At 44.0% G+C, this 10730-nt stretch overlaps 1 long non-coding RNA gene across 3 annotated transcripts in view; it reads left to right on the plus strand.

Moving 5' to 3' along the window:
- Positions 1–5374: 5374 nt before the first annotated feature.
- The window catches only part of LOC125942514 (uncharacterized), a 10493-nt gene continuing 5137 nt past the window's right edge, over positions 5375–10730 (plus strand). For 2 of the 3 annotated variants that reach the window (XR_007465173.1, XR_007465174.1), the window contains exon 1: positions 5375–5778. This is a non-coding gene — a long non-coding RNA (uncharacterized LOC125942514). Of the gene's footprint in view, positions 5779–8088; positions 8171–10730 lie in introns of all 3 variants that reach the window. The other variant, XR_007465172.1, reaches the window with a different exon arrangement.

Raw genomic sequence — 10730 nt, forward strand, 5'->3', positions numbered from 1 at the left:
AATGACACCAGTTTGGAGATGCGTCATCGAACTCGCTGTAAAAATGCACTGTTATTCTACTTACTTTTCTACCAAAATGCTGTTCTATACATGGAAGCACAAAAGTAACTGGAACGCCCATATATTTCGTCCCACAGTTTGGGAAATATCTTGAAACTGGTGTCATCCTGGAAATTCATTTCAAGTGGACGTGTCTTGCAAACTCACTGGTTACAATTCGTAAATTGCAATATGTGCCGTAAAGTAATTAACTAAGAAATTCATTAGTCAATTTTTATTAATTAGTTGAATATGCGTTTCGATTTCTCGTGCTGCTAATGTCCGCCTCTTCGAACAACCCAGCTCAGCGATAAGAATTATGCTACCTGCCACAGGCCATTTTTTAAAATTCCTTAAAGTTTAATTTTGAACACCCGGTATATATATGTACGTATGCGCTTGGTAGCTTTTGCTCTAGTGATCACGGTGAATGTAATAACAAGATATGTTTCCGTATTTCAATTAAGCTATTGATTGCTGGAACGTACGCACGAGATTCTCGAATACAGTGATACTGTATTCGAGAAAATCACCTAATTGTTGCGACGCCATGACTCTGGGATATTCTCATTAAATTAATTACTAATGCATCTGGGTACTTTCTCGCAAAAAACACGACAGACAGTGAGAAACTTAATGACTTCTGAACTGGTGGAAGATGTGTAAATGCCCTGTTCCCGTTAACGAAAATGTCAACTAATTGACTATGCCGAAGCGCCGAAGCTAAAAGCTTCAATAATGAACTCGTGACGCCGCTAACTGCTGTTTGCGTCCCCTGCATTCTTGTCATGGAAATGGGCACGATTCACCCTTGTCGCACGATATGCACGCGACGTCGACAAGCAACGCCAAAGAGATCGATAACGCTCAAGCCGGTTGCTTTGCTGGTGACACCACAGGTGAAACCACATATATGTGCGAGCGACGGCTGCAAGCGACGCGACGTGGAGGGAGTGCGATACGCAGATTGGTTGATAATTTGCATGCGTCGGTTAACAACGTCACTGTTACGGCGGACTCGTACTTTGCACTGTAATTTGCCCGTAAGTGCAATCACTACTGCTGACAGTCTTGCCACGAACTTCACCCCCATTGCTAAAGAGATGCGTTTTCTCGGATCGAGCGGATCGCCGCCAGAACACCGCGCCTGATCATACACCGCGTGTATACAACCCACGGAAACAGCAATAGTGTTTCTTCGTATATCGTGTCGAGTTGCGGCGGCGATTGGCATACAAACCTACGGCTGCTCGATCGAGAAGCACTAGGTTGGGCAAATGACACTGAACTGCGGTAGTCAAGAAGACGCGCTCCACTGCAACATAGACGGTCCTGAATATTTCTTGTCTGAAAAAAAAAGAAAAAAAAACGTTTTGCGCTCATCGTTGCACTCTTCTTGCTCATATTTTGCAGAACGATCGTATTTTGGGGTCTACTTCCTTTAGTATAACACTTACCGGAGTTATCTGCCTGGTTTTTAAGGGGAAAAAATGCAAATTTGCCTTCACTTATGGAAACGCGAGCTGTTCCAGCGACGGCGCTAACATAAAGTTGTGTCGCCGCCTGCCGGCAGCTGCAGAAAGCAGCCGGTCAGCCCGGTTAGCCGCGTGTTCTAGGAGCGGGCAACAGGCGGCAAACCACCTTAACCAGCTGCTTTCCGCAGCTTCCGGCAGGCGGCGAAACAAGTTTATGCTAGCTGTTCGGTGGATCAGCTCGCATCGCCATAAATGAAGGCAAATTTGATTTTTTTCTTCTTACAAACCAGGCAGTTAACTGCGGTAAGTGTTATACTAAATGAAGCAGACTCAAAATGCGATCATTCTGCAAATTTGAGCAAGAAGAGTGCAGCGGTGAGCGCACAATCCTTTTTCGAACCGGCGCTGCGAAATATTCCGGACCGTACAAGAAAGGCTGGCGGCTCGCTTGCTCGTTGAAAGAGGATTTTAAGTCTCACTGCAAGCGTTTACTTTACAGACGAAAGGTTCGAGCAAAACTTACGCAAAATGAATGAGAACTGGCGTTAGAAAACGCCAAAATAAACAAAAATTTTGTACCGAAAGCCTACAGTTCGGACTCAACCTGGATACCAAAATAGCCCCTCCACCCCTCCAATACTGATTGCATAGTGTACAGTCAACCACAAAAGTTTGCGGACCACGCGAGCGCGTGCCAGACTGCCTATCCGCGCCACCTAGCGGTACGCCACCTAGCGGCGACAGGGGCGCTCTCCCGGATATGAGTCCTCTTGGTACTCGCCTGCCTGTTAATTTTTTATTCCCGTGCATGACATTGTTAGTTCGTTGTGTTGACGCAGAGCGCTGTCTGCGATAAGACCGCCACATATCTGGCTTGATAGCAGTATCGGAGCAATCACTGCAACCTTTGTCGACTGGTGTGCCAGTGGGTAGATAAGTTTCACGAAGCGCTGCGACGATTTTTTTACGCGACGTTTACTGGCGCACTTTGGTTGGCAGCATCTTGGTCCAATGAGTGTTGCTGCTTCTGCGTCTTGAGAGAAAGGGTAGGGAGGTGTTTCACTGTCATCAAAAATAAAGAAAAAGCGGATGCATAGAAAATTTTCTTTCACACATAGGCGCATCTTCGCATCAGTCGCTGAAAACGTAGTAGACTTGCTTCAGGCCACGTGGTGATTGCCTATTTGGAAAGATGCCGCTGCGTGTTCCACTTGACGAAAGAAGGCACATTGTGCGTTTATTTATAGAGGGAATTCCTCAGCGCGAAATCTGCCGCCGAACCAATAGGAGCCGGACTGCCGTGAATAGGATTATTCAAGCTTTCCGCGACGATGACAGATTCACAGATATGGAGCGCAGTGGGCGTCCAAGGGCCACGACTGAGGAAGAGGACCGCCTGATTACGGCCGCCATCGTGGCTGATCCTTTTCAAAGTGCAGAGGATATCCGAGAAGCGCTCTCGCTCACGGTATCGTCTGAGACTGTAAGAAGAAGGCTGAGTGAGCTTGGCGTGCAGTCTTTCGTAGCAGCACAGAAGCCCTGCCTCTCAGACAGCCAGCTACAAGAACGACTCATGTTCGCTACAGCAATGAAAGATTGGACAACAGAGAAATGGGGCGATGTCATCTTTAGCGACGAGTCAACTTTTTCCACGCGCTGGGACCAACGGAAGCGGGTTTGGCGTCCACTAAACTGCAGGTGTGTTTACAGTGTATTGGCAGTTAATTCACGAAGCTAATTCTGCATCACAACATGTTTCACGTAAAATGAGCTTTTGGACATTACGAGATTTTTCTGTAGTGGTATTATGTTGAAAACATTAACGATTGTTTCATAGTACTACTTACTCTGAAGCTAATTAAAAGCTGCCAGTGGGTCTTTCAGTACTATCTAATGATGTTTGCACGTTTTCTATTGCAACTCTATAACAGCATTATAAAGTTCATACGCAAGAGGAATCACAACATTTTTAGACGCGCCGCTGGAACCCAATTGTATGCTATTTCTTGCAGATATCTGCCTAATTACACACAGAGTGTTCTATCCAGTGGACGGTGTTCCGTGAGCGTGTGGGGAGCAATCAGCAAAGATGGCCTTGGTCCCCTTGTGCGTCTGGAAGGGCCCTTCACTGCGTCACGGTACTGCGACGTCATCACTAGACACCTCGTTCCGTATGCGCTGGACGGTCCCTTCAGCGACGGCTGCTATTTTTTTCAACACGACCGCAGCCCGATCCATAAAGCACGTATCGTCCAGTCATTGCTAGAAGAACATGCTGTTTGCCAGCTTGAGTGGCCTCCATGTGGCGCCGACTTGAATCCCATAGAAAATGTCTGGGGCATGTTGAAGAAACGGCTGTCCACACGAGCCAACCGCGGCCGCACGGCCGATACGCTGTGGCAAGCGATCGCACAAGAATGGGAAAGCCTGCGCGGTCGACCGGAGATTACTGAATCTTTGTACGAGTCGATGCCCACACGCATCAATAAGGTGCTAGAAAACGGCGGACATTTCACTTCCTACTAGATCATTGAGAGACCTATGTTTCATGACACTTCTGTAAATGTCTTGTGAATAAATTCATCCCCTTCAGACACGAATTATGATGCACTGTCTGCAAATGCGTCAAATGCGCATGGCATCATTTCAAGACGCTCACTATTACATTCCAAGAAAGAAGACGAAGCAATGTGCTGTTTTGTGCGAGTTTCAGTAAAAAAAAATTAATTAGCGTATAACTCATTATCTAATTATTCTGAAATCCGTCAGCTTCAATGCTTGCATAAAAAGAATCAACTATTAGGCCCGAAACGCATGCACACTTGCTTTTTCGGTTGTATTCGTGTCGACCGGAGAAAAAAAATACTCTTGACGTTGGTCTTGGAACGCGGCACGTCGAACGATTGTCTAACATGGTAGTGTCTCCAGCAAAGTGATCTGCAGCAATACGCAGGACAATGAAGTTAACTGACCGCTAGTTGTCCCATCAGGAAGCAGACACGAATGTGCACACTGAGTTTTAGGTCATTTGAAGAAACACGTGGCGTGGGACGCGCCTCCGAAGTTCGAGTCCCCAAACGAGGACGCCGTGTCGCAAAGGGTTATAAAAAGAGTCATCGCACCCGATTATTTCTTATTTTTCTAAATGTAACCACTATAGCAGCGCGGTGGTTCGGGCTTTGCGCAGCAAAACCTGGGCGCAGGCGATCAAATCCCGGCCGCTACTGTCACTTAGCGATGGGGGAGGAACGGAAAAATTCTGCCTACTGACTAAGCATCTGTGTCCCATGGCTGCCTCACCGCTCACTCACGCACTCACGAAAAAAAAAAACAGCGTGGCTACGCGCAAATAGAACTGATAACAGCCGAAGAATACGCTGTCTGATTACTTGTACTGATATTCTGCTCTCAAAATATAAGCAAGTAGCCCTGGCTAACAAAGAGCGCGTCACGTTGAAAGAGATAGGTAGAAAATATTTGCGCACAGTGCGAAAATAGACAGGCCATAGATTTAAGGAGGGATGCGTCTTCAACGTAGCGCTGCTGTCGATCGCTGGTGACGTAGCGGAAGTGTCGCGAAGAGGCTCTTGGCCACGCGCTCGCGTGGTCCGCAAACTTTTGTGGTTGACTGTACAATCAATATTGCATGGTGCACCGATAGACTAAGATATCACGTTGCTTTTACATTGAGCGTTAGAGCATTATTCTGAGCTGTTCCTGACACCATCCACAAAAGTGAATTAGGAGGTGATATTTTGAAATCGAAACTGAAACCTGTTCAGGCACCGCGGCCGTAGCGTCGCCACTATCGCTGTTTACAGACATGGCGTCGTGTTATGCTGCGTGCGTATCTCTGTGGTGATGCAGTCGTTTAGTGACTTTTTCTTTTACTATCTCGTGATGTCGCTTTTATATTGCGCTCATTAACGAAGGAGGAACTTCTGGGCCGAATATGATGCGTCATACGGGAGGAACTAATTCAACAGCAACCTACTGCAACACAACCTCAGTGATCCCTTTGTTTGATTTGCGGACGGACGTGATTCGTAGTGTTGGAGGATACCGTCTTCAAATGCTTCCGCACAACAGTGAAAAGCAGTGCCGAAGTTCCTTCTCGACAACGCGCTCTGTGGCGAGGAGAAATGCTTTGAAGTCAGGGCACATCGGGAAGTCGGCACATTGCCCCAAGACCAACGGACGCCCGGCAATCGGCAGCGCGGCACATCGCCACAAGACGGACGGACGCGTGTTTTTCGTGCCTAAGGTAGGTAGTCGTGCATGCTATCTTTTTTACGTTGCGCGTTATCATTGCTCTATGCATTGTTTCCCTGGAAATCGAACAGCGTGGTACCGAATGCGGTTGCAGTGGCGTTGAATCGGCTTGCGCACTACGTTTGTAAAGATTAGTCGCTACTAATACGCGCTGGTAGTGAGATAAGACGTGCGCACTACCACTCGTAAAATTTTCCCAGTATTAGACGCAAAGATATTCCGCCGGCAAGATGATCACCGTACATTTTAAATTTTGCGGTTTGCAATAAACGCTGTATTGACTCGTAACGAAGCCGAAACGTCGGTATGAATACGTCCGAGCTACAGCGCTAAAAATATCTGCAGCCACCGCGGTGTTCTGCGAACCAAGAGTCGATACCGTAAGGCAAATTACGTTGCATTTAGAAGTGTTTGTTTTGCGGCGCATTTTGTTTGTACGGAGCCGTGATGAGTGTGCACGGTTGCACTTTTAATTATTGGCGTTTAAGGAATAGATTTAAACGATTATATGTGTAGCGTGACACGGAAGTTGATAGCTGATGCATATTGAGAGAACTTCGTATTACAGTATCCTCGGCGGATTTACGCAGTTACAGAAAATGCTTCTCTTTAATTACGTTTTGCCAGATTTCATTTTGCACTGAAAAGGGCTGTTAAACCGAGGTAGTTCGTACAGGACTGCAAGAAAACTGTGCCTGAAATACACAGCTGTGTTCTCGTTCTATTTGCGTAGTAGTTTTCCGTTCATTTTACAAGTGTGGGACAAATACAATGGCAAATTGTTGGCTTGCGAGCCTGAGTGGTGGGTTGCAGTGGTTATCGGCGGAACACTGTAGAACAGTTGCCATTTCTTTCTTAATAAATGTATGCACTGATTTGTACAAGCTTTATTTTTTTTATTAGAGAGACTGTTTGAATGTGAAAATTTCGATTCTGTGCAACAGGTCCAAAGGCATTTCATAACACTGTCAATATGGAAGAGGCAATAATGTTCCAATTGCATATTTTATATCAAGCTGTTTGTAAAATACGGCACATGTTGGCTTCGAATGGGCAGTAAGCTTCCTGCACTGTATGTGTGCCCATGCCTTGAAGGTACACCTGAGCTTGAGATTATTAGTTGCCATTTGGTGCACTACGTAGATTGTGGAAGACGTCTGCTGCTTTCTTTATGTGGCGATGGGTTCATCAAGAAACCATTTACATGCATTTCGCTTGTTCTTAGAGTGAAATAATGACTGCATATCACTGTCAGGAATTATAAAGCACCTGCTCTACTTCCTCTGATAGTGGTGTCGTAAATTTGAATTTTCACCTGCATGGAGCAAGAAAGTGAGCAGAGTTGTGTGATCTAGAACTTGTCGCACATTATATATGTGGTTAGGCATTATGTATGTGGTCAAGCATGCTTAGAATTAAACCGCCACCTGACGTGGTTGCTTAGTGGCTATAGTGTTGGGCTGCTAAGCACGAGGCCGCAGGATCAAATCCCGGTTACGGCGGCCGCTTTCGGTGGGGGGAAAATGTAAAAAACACTCGTGCACTTAAATTTAGGTGCCCGTTAAAAGAACCTCAGGTGGTCCAAATTATTCCTGAGTCCCTCACTACGGCGTGCCTGATAATCAGATGGTGGTTTTGACATTTAAAACCCCCATAATTGTTTTTTGAATTAAACTGCTTTGAATCCAAGGCAGGTCAGCTGGAATTGCCTTGGCATAACACATCACTACTGCCACACTCAGAGCAAGCATGTGGTAGCTGGTACTACTTTGTCGGACGTAAACAGACCTGTGGAAAGCATAAATACTGAAAAAAACTGCAAATTTCTGAAAAGTTCCAGAAATTCAACATGCATAATACCAAAGGTGGCTTAGCAGATTTTTTGAACTGTCACTGTGAATAGAACATCACATGGAAAGAAATTTATTGTACACTTATTACACTTCAGGTAACACCTCAATAACTTCAGAAACACATTTCCTTCCTGAAATCTCAGACTGTGGAGTAGCTACTTTAATGTGTCAGTAGGTGCACCTCATTAGTGGGATCAGTTGGGGTCCTTTCAGTCTTTATTTGCTCATAATAAACTTATCAGCTGATTGGTAGATAATGCGCAAGTGCTAAAATAGTCCTTGTGTTTGTCACAGTGTCATCTCTTATTCAATGCAACAGTTGTCTGTGTGAAACTGTATGCTTTTGTATGTAATAACCTCTAAATTGACTAGCATCTGTTGTGTCACTCGACATAGTTTTAGAGCCTGTCCTGTATTTCTGTACTTTCAGAAAACCTGTTTTTTTTCAGCCTCTTCCTCTGCAGATGACGTTGGTGATTAATATCTGTGAGCAGCACTGACCTATGCCTGAGTGAAGAGACATATAAGTAGGTAAGTCTAGGCTTTGTTGTTAAATTATTTTGTCATTATCGTAGCTGTAAAATAGATTTATGGAATTTCAGTGTGACATCTCGTGTGGTCGGGCTGAATGAATTGCAACTGTGATGCATAAACAAGGAAAGTAAGGCATGTTGTTGGGCTAGTCAGTTCATAGATTCAGCGAAAATCTTTAAACTGCGCAAAGAAGACACAACGTGAACAGAAACGTGTGTGAGCTTCAATGTTTCTGTTCACGTCTTGTCGTCGCACAGTTTAAAAAAATTTCTTGAAACGGGAACAGGCACAAGTACTGATTTGGAATGAAAAACTTACTGAATGTACAAAATATATCTACCATAAGAATTCAAATGCAACCAATTCTGAAACTACTTGAAAGTGGTTCATTTCCAGGTTTAGCTGCACTTGTAACAGCAGTCTAATTTAGACTCCAAAACATGCACTTGAGACTACTGCATGCTTAGAAACCAGCTACAGTGTGATTACATGTTGCACATCCATGTAATTATGCGTAACAAATATTTCTGTTCGCATTTCAATTTATGCTATAACTGAGTAAACTCAAGAAATAGTGTGCATATGCTTTTGTCAGTAACTTCCATCTGTTATGTGTGCCTCATTGTCCTGTACAGTAGATATTATGTATGCTTTTCCGAGAGTCAATGAAATTGCTACTTATTGCAAAGCTAGAAGTAGGTGTGGCTCACACTGTTTTTCGCTGTTGTTGCTTTGAGTGTTACATATCGCTGTGCATTATCCCGTGGTATTGTCAGTCTCTTAACTATTCGGTGGCATCTCAAATAAATGCTAGACTATTGATAGGTGTAGTATAAATGAAGGCTTCACTGGCAGGCACACAGAAAGTTGATGCTTTCTGAGGCATAAAATGTCTGTGCACCTACGCCTGCAATCTTTCATTGTTTTTTTTTACATGAGAAGTGGAACACACGAAGAAGATATTCCTCTTATTGTGTTCAACTTGGTGCCGTGGTACCATGAATTTATACTAGCCAGTCCAAATATTATTTGTTTTTGTTAATGTAATCTTTGACACATGCCAAGAGAACTAAATTGTGGTTTTTCGCATTACAACTTTTTTTAGAACAAACACTGACCGCTTATGATAATGTCAAAAGCAATGAGGAAAACCAACCGTATCGTCTGGCATGCTCACAGAAGGCACTACAGATACAAGTGTTTAACCTGAAGTAACATCTTTTTTATAGACAAAGTTATGCCGTCCTGGCACACACCTTTGGCTGTTGCTATACATTGTTACAATTAATTTGTTTCGCTTTGGGATTTTTCGGGAACCTGGTGCTATTAAACAGTGGACAACAAGCACATTTATTAAAGGGCAGCTAAATGGCTACCATACCCATTTTTACATTGTTTTTGGGCTGTCTCGCTCTGTCATTAACATTCCCTAGTTTCGCTAGCCATTTAGCAGCTCTTGTAATAAATGCACATGCACTCAACTGTTTAGTAGCGCCAGGTTTCTGAAAAATGCAAAAACCAAAAAAGAAGTTTAGAGGTGCACTGGATAGCAAAAGTCATAGACAAGTGTGTCAGTGTGGTTTCAATAAGCTGATCAAAACGAAGCGATGGTATATATCGATAAAAACTTGTAACTGTAGTGCCATCTGTCCACATATGAAGGAATTCATTTTTTTATTTGCCAATGTACTAAAGTGTTTACCAATGCACGGATCACCAATCCTAAAACTCCACTTATCTGTAATCTGTAGAGTCAACTCGACCCATTTCAGCATCGAATAAGAGCACATTCAGAATGGGGATGGCAGCTACGTTGAAGCAATGAAGGCACAAAAAACACTATCTGGTGTCCCGTCTTTTTTTTTTACTGTGGTCACATAATGTAGCACCTTTGGCCTATATAGCTTCTACAGCTTAATGGAATAGAATATATAACACATGCACTGCAATCGACTACATTTTTGGTGCAAAAGAAAGTCATGCTAGCAACTAATGAATGCAACCTTTAGGTTGCAGGCGACAAACCTTCACGAGGTTGGCTACCCAAGTTAGTTCCTGGTGCTCGTTGCAGAAGGCCTGCTCAAACAGTCACTGCAGAGGCAGATGTGTGCTGAATGGCAGGGGGTGCCACCATTAACAAGATAAAGGATGCTGCAGGACTGTATATCACAGCCTTTCACACAACTTAAAAAGCACAGCAAGCAGACATCAACTTTGTCTATTCTGCACCAAACTAGGTAGCATTTACCAGGAATGCCACAAGTGTAAAATGTAAAAAAAACGGTAAAGTGTTGTCAAATGCAGAGCATACATTATATATCACATTGGATTATTCTGTGGAAGAAGCTACATAGGCTAAACAGGCAGATGTGCGAATGAGGCTGCGTGAGCACAGTAACAAAGTGAAGATAACGGCACCAAATGGTTTGTTGTTCCTTCAATTCTTAAAATGTGGCTGCCGTTCCTGTTTTGAAAGTACCGTATTCTAGGTAGAAATGGGTGTGAGTTGACTCAACAGAATGAGTGGATTGTCAGGGCTGGTCACGTATGTATTAGC

Source organism: Dermacentor silvarum, chromosome 1, assembly GCF_013339745.2.
Source record: "Dermacentor silvarum isolate Dsil-2018 chromosome 1, BIME_Dsil_1.4, whole genome shotgun sequence".
In the NCBI taxonomy this organism is placed as follows: Eukaryota; Metazoa; Arthropoda; class Arachnida; order Ixodida; family Ixodidae; genus Dermacentor; species Dermacentor silvarum.